This window comes from Camelus bactrianus, chromosome 9 (genome assembly GCF_048773025.1).
Source record: "Camelus bactrianus isolate YW-2024 breed Bactrian camel chromosome 9, ASM4877302v1, whole genome shotgun sequence".
NCBI classification, from domain to species: domain Eukaryota; kingdom Metazoa; phylum Chordata; class Mammalia; order Artiodactyla; family Camelidae; genus Camelus; species Camelus bactrianus.
The window spans coordinates 35,702,709-35,716,530 of record NC_133547.1 but is presented as its reverse complement, the minus strand read 5'-3'; the positions used below and the strand labels follow the sequence as shown (position 1 = coordinate 35,716,530).

Here is a 13,822-nt window from a genome sequence, read left to right as displayed (position 1 = left end):
ATGAAGGCCCTGTGGGTTAGTTTGGAGTCTTGATTATCTGAAGACCAATTGGAAACTGACAGAATTTTTTAGTAGAGGGGTCTGTGCATATGTGTATATGTACAAAGTGATTAAATTTTAGATGTGAAAATTTCTCTTTGGTTGCGGTGTAGAAAAATGGAGTAGAAGCAGGAAGACCAGTTGAGCTACTGCAGTAGCCCAGGCAAAACACACTGTTAGAAATAGTTTGTTAACAGATATGGAGAGAATGAACAGGAATTGAGATATACTTTGGAAGTAGAACTGATTGCAGTGAAGAAGGGTAATTACTGATAAATTTGGGGGTTTTGGCTTGAGCCCCAAGCTGCCCACCATCTAGTAAATGATAATGTCATTTACTGAGCATGACAGGAGTGACTAAAGTAGCTAAGTTAGGGACTGGGGGAAGGAGGAACATGTTCAGTTTAAGGTACCTATTCTGTATCCATGTTTCAAGTAGGCAGTTGGTTGTGTTAAGTATGGCATTCTGGAGAAACACCAACACTGGATACATATATAGCATCAACACATATAATATTTATATTCAAGGAATGAGAGTGTAGATGGAGAGGAGGGGGACCAGAATTGATCCATGGGGCATGCCAGTGTTGACAAACAGAGAAGGAAGAACAAGACAATCCTTTCTTGGCACTTACATCCTGGTAGTAAAGACAGACTAAAGCATGCAGGAAAGTAAGTAAATGAATTCCTTTTGGAGAGTAAGTATTTTTGGAAAAAAAAAAAAAAAAAGAGCCAATGTAGAGGTATAAACTGACTGAAGAGGGCATGCTACTTTAAGCACTATCCTTTATACTCTTTTTCCTATGTCTCTTATGGTTAGTTAAATGATTAGCATATAGTAAACATATATAAATATTTGTTCAATAAATGAATGCATGAATGGATTAACTTTAATATTACCACTGCCTCCTATGGTCAAGAATTGTTACATGGGTCATCAAGATAAGTTTAATGGTCTTTATTATAATTGAGACATCACAACTCCTAAGTGAGATAGTAACATGACAGAATTTTATCTCTTTACCTAATTGCTTTTAGTTGTACTCAATTAAATCTGCCATATCCTTCCCTTGACAGTAGGTCAGGCAGATTTCATAAAATGTCTTGGTTACTCTCAGTTACTAACAGTCTGAATTGGTTTCCCCTCTTATCAGGCTTGGCCTGAAGGATAGGAGGAAAATGTAATTTGCTTTCATCTCTCCCCTGTCTAAGTGGAAGTGGTTGTGGCTTGTTCTGAGTTGCACCGTTTTCTTGGTATAGCCCTGAAGATCCCAAACTTTCTGAGCTCATGGTGCCCTTATTGTCTCAGTAATTTTCTCACAGCATCCCTAGGTACCATCTTGTTTCCTGTTACCCCTCGATTTTTAGGAGATATCGCTGTCTGAACTAAGCCTCAGTAAGGCTCAACAATTATTCCATGTATTCCTCTACTTTCCCATCTCCCTTGTTAGGTGGAACCAGTGATTCATTCTGGTCAGTGAGGTGTAGTGAAAAGAACATGTGTTAATTCCAGACTATAGTACAGAAGAGTGGATGTGAAAGCTGTGATCATGGAGGCCGCATATTGACATCAAAGAGCTGTAAGGTCACAGCATAGAATACCCAGTCACCGCATCAGTGACAACTGCCCTACGGAAGTGCTTGACTCCCTCCAAATTGCATAAGTAAGAAATCTTTCATTAAATTTTATTATGTAAATGTTCTAACAGATTAGAGTTAATTAATTTTTTAACCATAGCAAGCGGATTCTATCATTATTAAAAATATACTCTGTGATGGTTCATTTTATGTGTCAATTTACTTGGCCACAGGGAACCCAGATTAAACATTATTTCTGTGTTCCTGTCCCTGAGGGTGTTTCTGGATGAGATTAGCATTTGAATTGGTGAATTCAATAAAGTAGATTGCCTTTCCTATGGGGGGTGGGCATCTACTATCCGCTGAGACTGGAATACAATAAAAGGTGGAGAAAGGAAGAATCACTCTTTTTTTTAATCCATCACTAATTATGCTGAGGCATCTCATCTCATCTTCTTCAACTATCAGACTGGGTTCTACACCAACTCCCCTGGTTCTCAGACTTTTGAACTTGGGCTGCATTAAACCATCAGGTTTCCTGGCTATTCAGCTCAAGATAGCAGATCATGGGACTTTTCAGCCTCCATAATCACATGAGCCAATTCCTCATAATAAATATCCTTTTACTTATACATATTTTTATTATATGTGTATATTATATATTTATATTTTATAAAAGTATGTAAATACAAAGAATATATAAATATATTAATATAAATACATTTAAATATTTTTTTATAAATTATCAATATATAATAAATATCCTTTTATTTGTATTTACTCATATAAAGATTATATAGGTAAATTATATATGTAATATTTATTTTACTCTATTTAAAAATTTTTAATTTGTTACACATATTTTATATTACATATAATATATTCTTCAATATGTTTTTTATCACAGCAGCCAGATTCTGTTAAATCCTCAGAACTTTGCAGTGTCTTGTCTTCTCACTTAGACTAAAAGCTAAAGTTCTTCCTTTGATTTTTAAGAGCTTATATAATCTGGATTCTCCAGTGTATTACTTTTCTGACTTCATCTCTTCTCTTCCCGCCTCATTCACACTCTACAATAGACATACTAAACATCTAGCTGTTCTTGAACTTTTCAGACCCATGATTCAGATCTTTGTACTTGCTAAAACTTTCAAAATGCTTTTCCCACAGATATCTGCATTTTAGCTCCCAAATTTCCTACAAGTGCTCAAAATGTTACCTTTCCTCTAAATTTTTCATTGTTAGTCAGCACCATCTCTGCCTCTTCTGTTCTCTCCTCTGTGTTTCAGCAGGAAACTGAAAAACAGATTTTTTCAGTACTTTTGTTGTGTAATAAACCACCCTCAAACTTGCTGTTAGTACAGCCACCAGCAAAGATTTCCCTTTTCCCAAGGCAGACAGAATTCATGTCTTCATCCCATTTGCTTTTATAGTAAAAATCATTATATATAAATTTTATTATAATTAATTGTGTATGTCATTTTCTTATTACTGGTAAGCTACTTGAAGATAGGCATTGCTATATTCATCTCTGTATCCTTCAAGCATTAACATAGTGGCCTTACAAGTAGATTAATAGTCACTGAATGTTAAAACATGTAAATTAATGTTACTCAACAAGAAATTAAAATATACCCTAGTGGCAACTAGGGATTGCATATTCATTGATTTGCTTGATGACTTTAAGAAACTAGGCTAAATATTTCATTGCAGAATTGTCACAGTGGTCAGAGACAAAATGTCAATATTATTCTGTGTTTCTTATTGAGAGATGACTGTATGTGGATCTTATGGATAGTCATTTGTAGATTTACTTCCTGTATAAAATAAAACATTTTACATATTCATGAAATTTTATCTTGGTTGCATTTGAGGGCAAATTTTTGTCACAAGCTTTCAGAAAAATAATTCTTAACATTTATTTGAATAAAATATAAAGACGCCTTTTAACCCAGCAATTTTGTTTTCAGAATCTATGTTAGATAGCTCGGGTTGCCATAGCAAAATACCATAAACTGAATGGGTTACACAAAAACTTATTTTCTCACACGTCTGGAGGCTGAAAGTCCAAGATCAGAGTGTCAGCATTGTCAGGTTCTGGTGAGAACTCTTTTCCTGGCTTGCTTTCTAGCTGTATCTTCACAAGGTAGAGAGAGAGGGAGAGGGAGACAGAGAGTGAGTGTTCTGGTGTAACTCTTATAAGGACATTAATTCCATCATGAGGGCCCCACCTTCATGATCTTATCTAAACCTGATTACCTCCCAAAGGCCCCATCTACAAATACCATCACATTGGGGGTTAGATCATTAGCATATGAAACTTGAGGGAACATAGTTCAGTCCATAGCAGAATCTATCTTATAGAAATAAAAGCATCTGTATGTGACTAATTGGCTCAATGGCTGAGTTTACTTGAATCTCACGGAACTACCAAAAAAAAACCAAAAAAAAAAAACCTTACAGTTTATTGGATTCCCCTTCCCTGAAATATCCCTTAACTTTCCTACTCATTTTTGATTTTTAAAAGCAAACCATTATTTATCATTAAGATTCACTTTCAGTCCAATTAAAATGCTAATCTCACATCTAAGCTTACACCCTTCTCTAAGGAAACCTATAGTGGGGAAGCTGGCTAATCTTTTCTTTCTGTGTTCCTTCTCCTTCTCCTTCTACTCTGGGAAAAGAGGTAGTTCTCCCTTGGCTGTTGATTTCCTCTTTCCTGGCAGATATCCAAATATATGGGGCACTTTGATAGACTGTTAAAGGACCCTGCAAGATCTCGTCCCATACAGTTTCATGATACTGATGATGTACTTTCTAGCTGACAACTTATGATTCCCCTTCTGTCATGGCTTCTAATCACTTGGAGCCATTCATTGAAGCAAATGACCCTCTTGGTTAGACCCTCCCCACATAGAGACCAGCTATCTCCTACAGTGATTTGCTGGCCTGGATGTCAGTTATTTTCCAGGAAGGCTCAGAGCACTTGTGACTTGCTCACAAGCAGCCTGAGCAAGTGGCGGTTTGTCTCCACTCACCTCTAAGCTCTTCTGCTCTCTTCCTCATTCATCCATTCCCAAGATAGGCATGCTTCTGCTTTACAGCCTTCTTCTTTTTTTTTTTTAATTGAAGTATGGTCAGTTATAATGTATCAATTTCTGGTGTCCAGCACAATGTCCCAGTCATGCATGTATATGTGTGTGTGTGTGTGTGTGTGTGTGTATCTTCATTTTTACATCCTTTTTCATTAAAGGGTTATTATAAGATATTGAATATAGTTCCCTGTGCTATACAGAAGAAATTTGTCTTTTTTAAAATCTATTTTTCTATATAGTAGTTAACATTTGCAAATCTCAAACTCCCAAATTTATCCTTTCCCACCCCCTTTCCCTGGTAACCACAAGATTGTTTACTATGTCTGCATGTCTGTTTCTTTTGTAGATGAGTTCATTAGTGTCCTCTTTTTTTTTTTTTCAGATACCACATATGAGTGATATCATATGGTATTTTTCTTTCTCTTTCTGGCTTATTTTATATAGAACAATGATCTCCAGGTCCATCCATGTTGCTGCAAATGACACAACTTCTTTATCCAGTCATCTGTTGATGGACATTTAGGTTGCTTCCATGTCTTGGCTATTGTATATAGTGCTGCTATGAACATTGGGGTGCATGTGTCTTCTCAAATTAGAGTTCCCTCTGGCTATATGCCCAGGAGTGGGATTGCTGAATCATGATATCTTAAATTGAGCTCTAGCAATTTAGGCAAAACTAGCAATTTTTTTTTAGGGGGGAGGTAATTAGGTTTATTTATTTATTTTTAACAGAGGTCCTGGGGATTGAACCTAGGACCTTGTGCATACTAAGCACACACTCTACCATTGAGCTATACCTTCCCCCCCAAAACTAGCATTTTTAAATTGTGCCCTAATAAATAATAATGTTAAAAGCTATATATAGTGGTGTAAAACTGCAAAAAATCTTTTTTGTTAATTAACTCCAGAGGCATACCATTGAAAAACTTTGTTCCCTAAAATCATAGACTATGAGAAAATTTGCTTTTTGAAATCATGTTAGTGAGATGGGAACATCCCCCTATTTCCTGAGTTATGTGGCCACTTTGAGACAGAGAAGTACCCTTGATTTCCTACCCAAGTTCAAAGATTCAGATAGTGTGTTTTCAGATACAAAATTTCACATTCATTTTAACTTTATAGTTTACAAGGAAGCAGGGCTGTAAGCTCACTTCTTAATCCATCCCGGTTTCTAACACAGCTCTACTTTGCTTTCAGCCTATCAAAGCACTGCTCATTTAAATTTTGCTTAAACTCTACCTTGCTCCCAAACCAGTGAGAACACTGGCTCTTCCTTCCTTAGTTTTGGTGAAATGCTCCTTGGTTCTGCTGACATGGAATCTCTTCCTGCAGCATATTAATAAACATAACTTTGTTTGACTGTGGTTGTGTCACAGTTTGGTGGTCTTTGAGCAGATTTATTAATCATTTCCAAACATTTTCTCTGTGTCCAACACTCTCAAGGACATTTCAAAAGACATACACCAATGACATTGACAGATGGAAACCAGCATGTGACTGGGTTGTTATAGGACCCCCGGAAAGCTGTGTAAGAAAGCGTAGAGAAGAGAATAAATGAAAAAATAAATAGAGATTAATTTTTATTTCTCTAATTCTTTGAATCCCTGCAGTATTTGACTCTAATTCATTTTTCTTGATCCTCATTCAAAAGTGACCTTTCCTTTGATTTCCTGTATACTTTGTACCTTCTGTTATGACACTTACAGTTTCTTTTGTATTATAGTTATTTATGAGTTTGATTTGATTTATTGTTAGACTTCACCGTCATTTCTTCATCATTCTTACCTGGAATGTTGCAATAGCTTCTTAATCAGTTTCTTTATTTTCTGCTCTATATACCTCAGTTTCCTCTCCTCACAGTCACTAGTGTGAACTTTTGAAAAAACATAAATTTGATCATGTTACTTCCCTGTTTGAAACTTTTAATTGGTTTCCCATCCCCAATAAAATAAAATATAAAGTTCTTATCATGTCCGCTAAAGCCTTTCTGGGTACTTCTCTAAGTCTATATCCTACTACTATGCTTCTTGCACACTTCCCTTTGGTCATTCTTGCCACGGTGGGGGTTGGGGATGGTGGGTGGAGGCACCAAAGGAAAAACAGAATTCTTCCTAATGGCCTTTGTGTTTGCTCTCACTTTCTCTAGCGCTCTTCTTGCTGATGCTCACATCCCTCACATGTGTTCAGTCTCTTTTCAGATGTCCTTTCCTCAGAGAGGACTTCACGACTGCTCTGGAAATCGCATGGCCTCCCCACCTACCCATCACTAACTGCTTATCCTGCCTTATTAATTTCTTGATATATAACAACCTAGAAATTATATATTATGCTTATATGTGTGTTTGTGTGTGCATATGTGTTTATGATATAAGCTCCATGAGGTTAGAGTGTTGGTCTTGTCTTTGTATTGTTTGCTTTTATATCTGTAGGCCAAAAATAATACCTAGTACACTGTAGGAGGCCAGTAAATATTTTTTGAATGAATGAATATTGTCCAATTGTAAGTTTTTCTTGCTTGCATTTATCACAGTTTCAGCTCATTCAGAGGCAATTAAAAGCACAGATTTGAGAGTGAAATTACCTGCTCTGCTGTGTGACTTAGGGGAAGTTACTTAACCTCTCTGCCTCAGTTTTCTGATCTGTAAATGAAGATAATACCTTTATTATAGACTTCTTATAAGTATTAAATGAATTAATCTGGCATGAGTCAGTGCTATAGAAGTTGCTATATTTGTTGGTTTTTTTTACATTTAATTGGTGATTATTTGAATAATGTCTGTCTTCCTAGCCTTCAGGGACCATATTAATTTTTCAAACTATTATATATCTACTTCCCAGCTTATAATAGGAACTCTATAAATATTTGCTGGGAAAAAAGAAAAGAAGAAAAGTTTACATTTTGAGACAGTGGATGCATGCATGTTTGTATGCAGTGGATGCAGTCCCATATTATGTAGTTACCAGTCATTGTCACTAGATGGCAAGCTTGTCCTAGGCAAGGCAAATGTTGCTGGCCTTAAGTCCTCATAAACTGAAGAATGAGGACTCAAAGTAGGGAGAAATGTCATATATGTGTTTTTTAGGTTGATGTGATGATAGGAAGATGGAAATTTAAGCACAAAATAAAGACTCTGTATATTTTATTCTGCTTCATTCCATTGTGTGCTCTACCCTTCTGATAAGCTATCTTTTGCATAGTGGTATTTCTGTCCTTCCACTGACCCCTTGTTACTAATAATTTGTTTAAGAAGTGTTTAAAAAGATCTCTTATAGTATTCTTTTTTAACAAGAATTTTCAACCTAAAACCCTTTACCTGCTGTTTCTAAAATCTATTATGATTTTGGCTGAGACATAAGTTTCTCTATATCAATACCCTTTTTTTTTCCTTCTTGCACAAGTATTTTGTCTTTTTTTCTGATTATTGGTCACTCAACATTGATATGAAGGATGTGTCTTTTTTTAAGTTATATAAATTTATTATTTTTATTCCAGTTTAATTGAGATATAATTGACATAAGGCATTGTACAAGTTTATAAGTTTAAGATGTACAGCATAATGATATGACTTACATACATCATGAAATGATTACCACAATAAGTTGAACATCCATCATCTCAGATATAAAATAAAATAAAAAGGGGAGAAGACATTTTTTTCTTGTGATGAAAACTCTCAAGAATTTAATCTCTTGAACAGATTTCACATATAATATGCATCAGTGTTATACATTATATTAATAATTACTAATTAATTGTGTTGTACATTACATCCCTAGTACTTATTTTTATAACTGGAAGTTTGTACCTTTTAACTACCTTCATTTAATTCCCCCTCCTCCCACCCTCCATAGTTAACGAAAAATCTGATCTCTTTTTCTATGAGTTTGTCAAAGTATAATTGACCTCCAATATTATGTTATTCCCTGGTGTACAATATAGTGATTCAATATTTCTGTACACTACAGTGATCACCACAATGGGTCTAGTTACTATCTGTCACTATATAAAGCTACTACGTTACTGTTGACTGTATTCCCCACAACGTTGCCTTTTACTCCTGTGACTCATTTATTTTGTAACTAAAATTTTGTGCCTCTTAATTTTCTTCACGTATTTCACTCCATCCCCTTCCCCTCTGGCAACCCCCTATTTGTGTCTGTGACTCTGTTTCTGTTTTGTAATGTTTGGTCATTTGTTTTGTTTTTTAGATTTCATATACACATAAAATTGAATGATGTTTGTCTTTCTCTATCTGACGTATTTCACTTAGCATAATACCCTCAGTCCATCCATATTGTTGCAAATAACTAGATTTCATTCGTTTTTATGGCTAAGTAATATTCTTGTGTGTGTGTGTGTGTGTGTGTATATCACCTCTTCTTTATCCATTCATCTATTGATGGGCACTAGGTTGCTTCCATATTTTGGCTATTGTGAATAATGCTGCAATGAACATAGGGATACACATATCTTTTTGAATTAGTGTTGTTTTCTTTGGGTTAATACCCAGAGGAGGAATTGCTGGATTGTATAGTAGTTCTGTTTTTAATTTGATGAGGAAACTCCATACTGTTTTCCAGAGTGACTGCACCAGTTTGCATTCCCACCAATAGTGCATAAGGGTTTCCTTTTCTCCACGTTCTGACCAACACTTGTTATATGTTGTCCTTTTGATAATAGCCTTTCTGGCTGGTGTGAGGTAGTATCTCATTGTGGTTTTACTTTTCATTTCCGTGATGATTAGTGATGTTGAGAATCTTTTGACACGTCTCTTGTCTATCTCTGTGTCTTCTCAGGTCCTTTGCCCATTTTTAATAGGTTTTTTTTAAATACTGGATTTTTAAGTTTTTGTGTATTTTGGATACTAACCCCTTGTCATATATATTGTTTGCAAATCTCTTCTCCCATTCAATAAGTTGCCTTTTCATTCTGTTGATAGTTTCCTTCACTGTGCAAAAACTTTTTTCTTTGATATAGTCCATTGTTCATTTTTGCTTTTGTTGCCCTTACCTGAGGAGACATATTCAAAAAAATATTGTTAAGACATGTCAAAGGGTGTACTGCCTATGTTTTCTTCTAGGAACTTTACGGTTTCTGGTCTTACATTTAAGTCTTTAATCTGTTTTGAACTTATTTTTGTATATGGTGTGAGAAGGTAGTCCAGTTTGATTCTTTTGTATGTAGTGGTCCAGTTTTGCCAATACCATTTTTGAGTCCTTCTAAATCTCAGTGTACCATCTTGGGAAAAGAGCAAGTTAGGTTCAATGCTACTGTGCCTGTCTAACTTAACCTTTGTTTAGCAAAATTATCAGTAATCATCTGATAGAAGAGAAAGAAAAAAAAATGTTGATGAGCGTACAAATTAGATAATCAACTTCTAAATGATCAAAATTTTGGATTCTGGAAATTAATTTTATAAATATCAATTAATTAAATTGATTAAATGTATACATATGCATATAAATTTAATTTACCAAAACAAATTCAAAATGTGGGCATGTAAAAATGAATAATAATATTTTAAAAGAGTAGTAATAGTTTTAATTATAATAATATTTAGAAAGTATAATTATTTTATTTTTTTAAAAATTGACTACTGAATAAAGTAGATTTAGAAAAATAATTTATTTCTTAATAATCTTTTTCCTTTTGTGGCCTGTTGTGACATGTTATTGGCCAAAAGAAAGAAACTTTGTTAATTTTCCTTCAAATGCTAGAGATTTTTTTTGCTTTCTTCTCTCTGCTTGATAAGAAAGGTAATTATCTATTGCTTAATTCTCTATTTGATTGGAATGGCTTAAAGTGAAAGGATTAAATAAATTAAGTAAATTAATTAAATTAATTAAATAAATTATTTGTTAACATTTTTTCCAAGTTAATACAGACCTTAATACCATATTTCAAGATGAAGTTTTAGTTGATCTCTTTCTTTAAAAGCAACTATAACTTTATCTTGAAATATAGTATTAGATGGATATAAAAATATATGTAACATCAATGTTATAGAGCCTAATAATAATAATATGAACACTCATGAACCTACTGCCTCATTCTCAAACTAAAACATTCTCTAACAATGATCATTCTACATTGGTAAATTTCCCAGTGTAGAATAATACCAAGTGAGGAAGTTACAGCTGAACTATCCAGGTTGGACTGCAGGACTCTTGGTCCTGCCCCTACAGAGTCTCTTCATGTGCTTGAGATCATTGTTTCCTTCTTGCCTTTATGTAGTGTCTTGACTTGATCTATCCCTTATGAGTAACTGTTCGAATAAGGATAGGCAGACACAAAGATATCACATCTTCATGAAATAGTTTTCAGAGCATTGTCTTTATCCAAATTTAGCAAAGATCTCTTTTCATAAAGGAAACAATAAATGTTAATGTGGCTCCTCTTTTTAAACTGTTCATTCCAGAGTAGGATCTTTGCTTTACCTTTTTATAATCAAAAGGTGTGGTAAAGTAATTGTTCTCCACTTCCAGAAAAGAGGAAAGTCTAGCTTAAAGGTTTCTTCTGCTTCTATCTTATCAAGTTTTAAAAAATTTGACTTATTTTTAGATAGATACTTTAGATAGTTTTAGCTAGATGTTTATTAGTTTATTAAGTGAGAGAAAATATCTATTTTTTAAAATCAAAAACAATGTCTTACCCTCTTCTGGATAATTTTTACAGTGTACCTAACTAATAGAAGTCTGGCATTTAGTCAACATTTGCTAAATGAATGATTGTGGTCAGTCGAATTATTCAGTAATACCTCAAATGAAACGAACTGGAAACCTATTATATGTGAAATAAAGCTTAGCCACCCCTCAAGAAATATTTACAAGAAGTCTCTTAACTCTCACATGGGGAAACTTGCTTCCCACTCTGCCATATCTCAGCTATGAGGTTTGAATTGCCTTACCCCTCTCTACTTCAGGGCAAACTCTTTGGCTTGAAGCAATCATGATCTAGCCACTGAGTTTATTTCAGGGGTGAGCAGAGGTACTGGTCCTGTTAAAGTACACTTCAGGACATTTGCTGTGAATGCCAGGGCAGGTCCTCTCTTCAACACTGAACTCAATGATGTGATTATGAGTGGCCTGGAGATAGCAATTAGAGGGGCATGGCCTGTGATCAGGGCCTCCGAAGCGAGTAGATCCCGAAAATTGATCCTGGTACAGTTTTGTTTCTGACCGGATGATAGATCTACCATTACCTTTTTTTTTTTTTTTAATGTTAGCCAGTATCCCTCCATTTTTGTGTCATCCAGTTTTGTTGCATTTCCTGTCACAACCAAAAGAATTCTAACTGGTTGATTTAGTTTATTTATAGGTGATTTCTTTAGTTCTTTATTCAGATACATATCTTTAGTTTATGAACAACTCTAAAAATCTCCATTTTGTGGTTTGCAAACAAATAGTAGAGAAACCAAAATTTGAAGGGGACATATGGGCAGGCCCACTGCAATTACTTAGCCATTCAATCAGTCAGTGCATGTTTATTAAACTTTTCAGACTAAAAGATTCATGAGTGTAATGGGCCATATCATCCTTTTAATGTCTTCATCCCCAATTCCTATAGTAATTTCTTCCACATTGTAACTGCTCAATTAACATCTAATAAATAAATGAGTAAAATAATTTGGTAGGAAAATCTGGATTATGGTTGCCTGAAATATTTGATAATTGAAGAAAAATAGATTAATGTTTAAGATATGAAGCTACAGATAGGCATATGTGGGTAAAGAAAAATTATTATTAGCTTTGTGATCATAAGGAATTACTTCACTTCTCTGAACCTCATCTGTAAGATTGTGATATAAAGCTCAAGAATTTCTGTAAGGATTTAATGAATTAATGTATATAAACTGCGGGTAAGAGCTCAGTGAATGTTAGCTGTTAATTGTCATTGTATTTCAATTTAATAAAACCAGTCTACAAAATTGAGTTCTATGTTATGTTTAACAAAATTAAAAAAAAAAAACTACCAAATTTGGTCCTGAGAATTTAAGATTTTAATTGATGTATCTATATATTTGTCTTATAAATTAGTTCTGTGAAAGTATAGAAAAATGGCATAAAAATTATAACTAAATACTAAATAAATATCATCATTGTTATCATTATGGACCATGGAATCAGTGAGCATTCCCAATGCTGTAGAAATTAGTGTGGTGTAGAGTAATAATACATATTTATTAATGTTCAAACATATACCACAGTGCCTATCACGATATGGACTAAATATATATTTTAATGTATTTATGTATCTTACATATATTTTTTCATATGTTATATGATAGATAGATAGACAGACAAGTATAGATAGATCAGTATTTTTAAGAAATTAGGTTTTTGGTGTTTTTTTTTTAACATGTGTGGTAGATTGAATTATTTGCTTCAGTTCTTACCCCCTCCCTGTAATCATTTGCCCTGCAGCCTCGATTTCTACCCACACACAGAAAAAGGAGTGCACTTCCTTCCCTATCCCTTGATGTTCAGCTAGATTATGTGACTTGCTCTAACTCAGGAGATTTTAGAAGAGGGAACACTATGTGTTTATGCCCTCAGGCTGTCCCTCCAGCTCTTTGCCATCACCATGAGGAGAATATACCCTGCCTAGCTACTGGCTCCTCGAGGAGAATGAAGAACATGTGAAGCAGAATCACCCAGCAAACCCAAAGTCATGTGAGTAAAATTCCTCTGAGAGGTTTTTTTTTGGCAGTTTTAATGTATCAAAAGATAACTGATAGAGATTAATTCCCTTTTTTTTCCCACGAGGCTTTTTAAGACATCTCTTCCAGGAAATCTTCCCAATATTCTTTCCTTTTCACTAGGCTGAAATAGATGCCTTTCCTCATATTTGTGTATTGTCCTCTCTCTGTCACTGAACTTACTACATTATACTATAATTGCTTTTTATTTTGTTGTAATCTTTCACCAAACTAATTTTCTATAAAGCAGGAGATATATCCTATTTTTTTTTAAAAATCTGTGCCTCATGCATAATAATATCCAAGTAAGTATTTAATAAATAAATTAAATTACAGAAATAAGTCTCGTATGCAAAGTAAAATTGCTTTCACTTTGGAATGGTACAAAAACATCTTATGCTAGATTGACTT

The 13,822-nt window shown here is 34.3% G+C and overlaps 1 protein-coding gene across 4 annotated transcripts in view; it reads left to right on the top strand.

Annotated features, from left to right (window-relative positions):
• The window catches only part of COL11A1 (collagen type XI alpha 1 chain), a 491,382-nt gene that overhangs the window by 1,044 nt on the left and 476,516 nt on the right, over nt 1–13,822 (top strand). For 2 of the 4 annotated variants that reach the window (XM_074370058.1, XM_074370057.1), the window contains exons 2-3: nt 1,553–1,703; nt 13,269–13,385. The gene's annotated coding sequence lies outside the window, so the exon portion shown is untranslated. Of the gene's footprint in view, nt 1–1,548; nt 1,704–13,268; nt 13,386–13,822 lie in introns of those variants that run through there. The other 2 variants (XM_074370059.1, XM_074370060.1) reach the window with 2 other exon arrangements.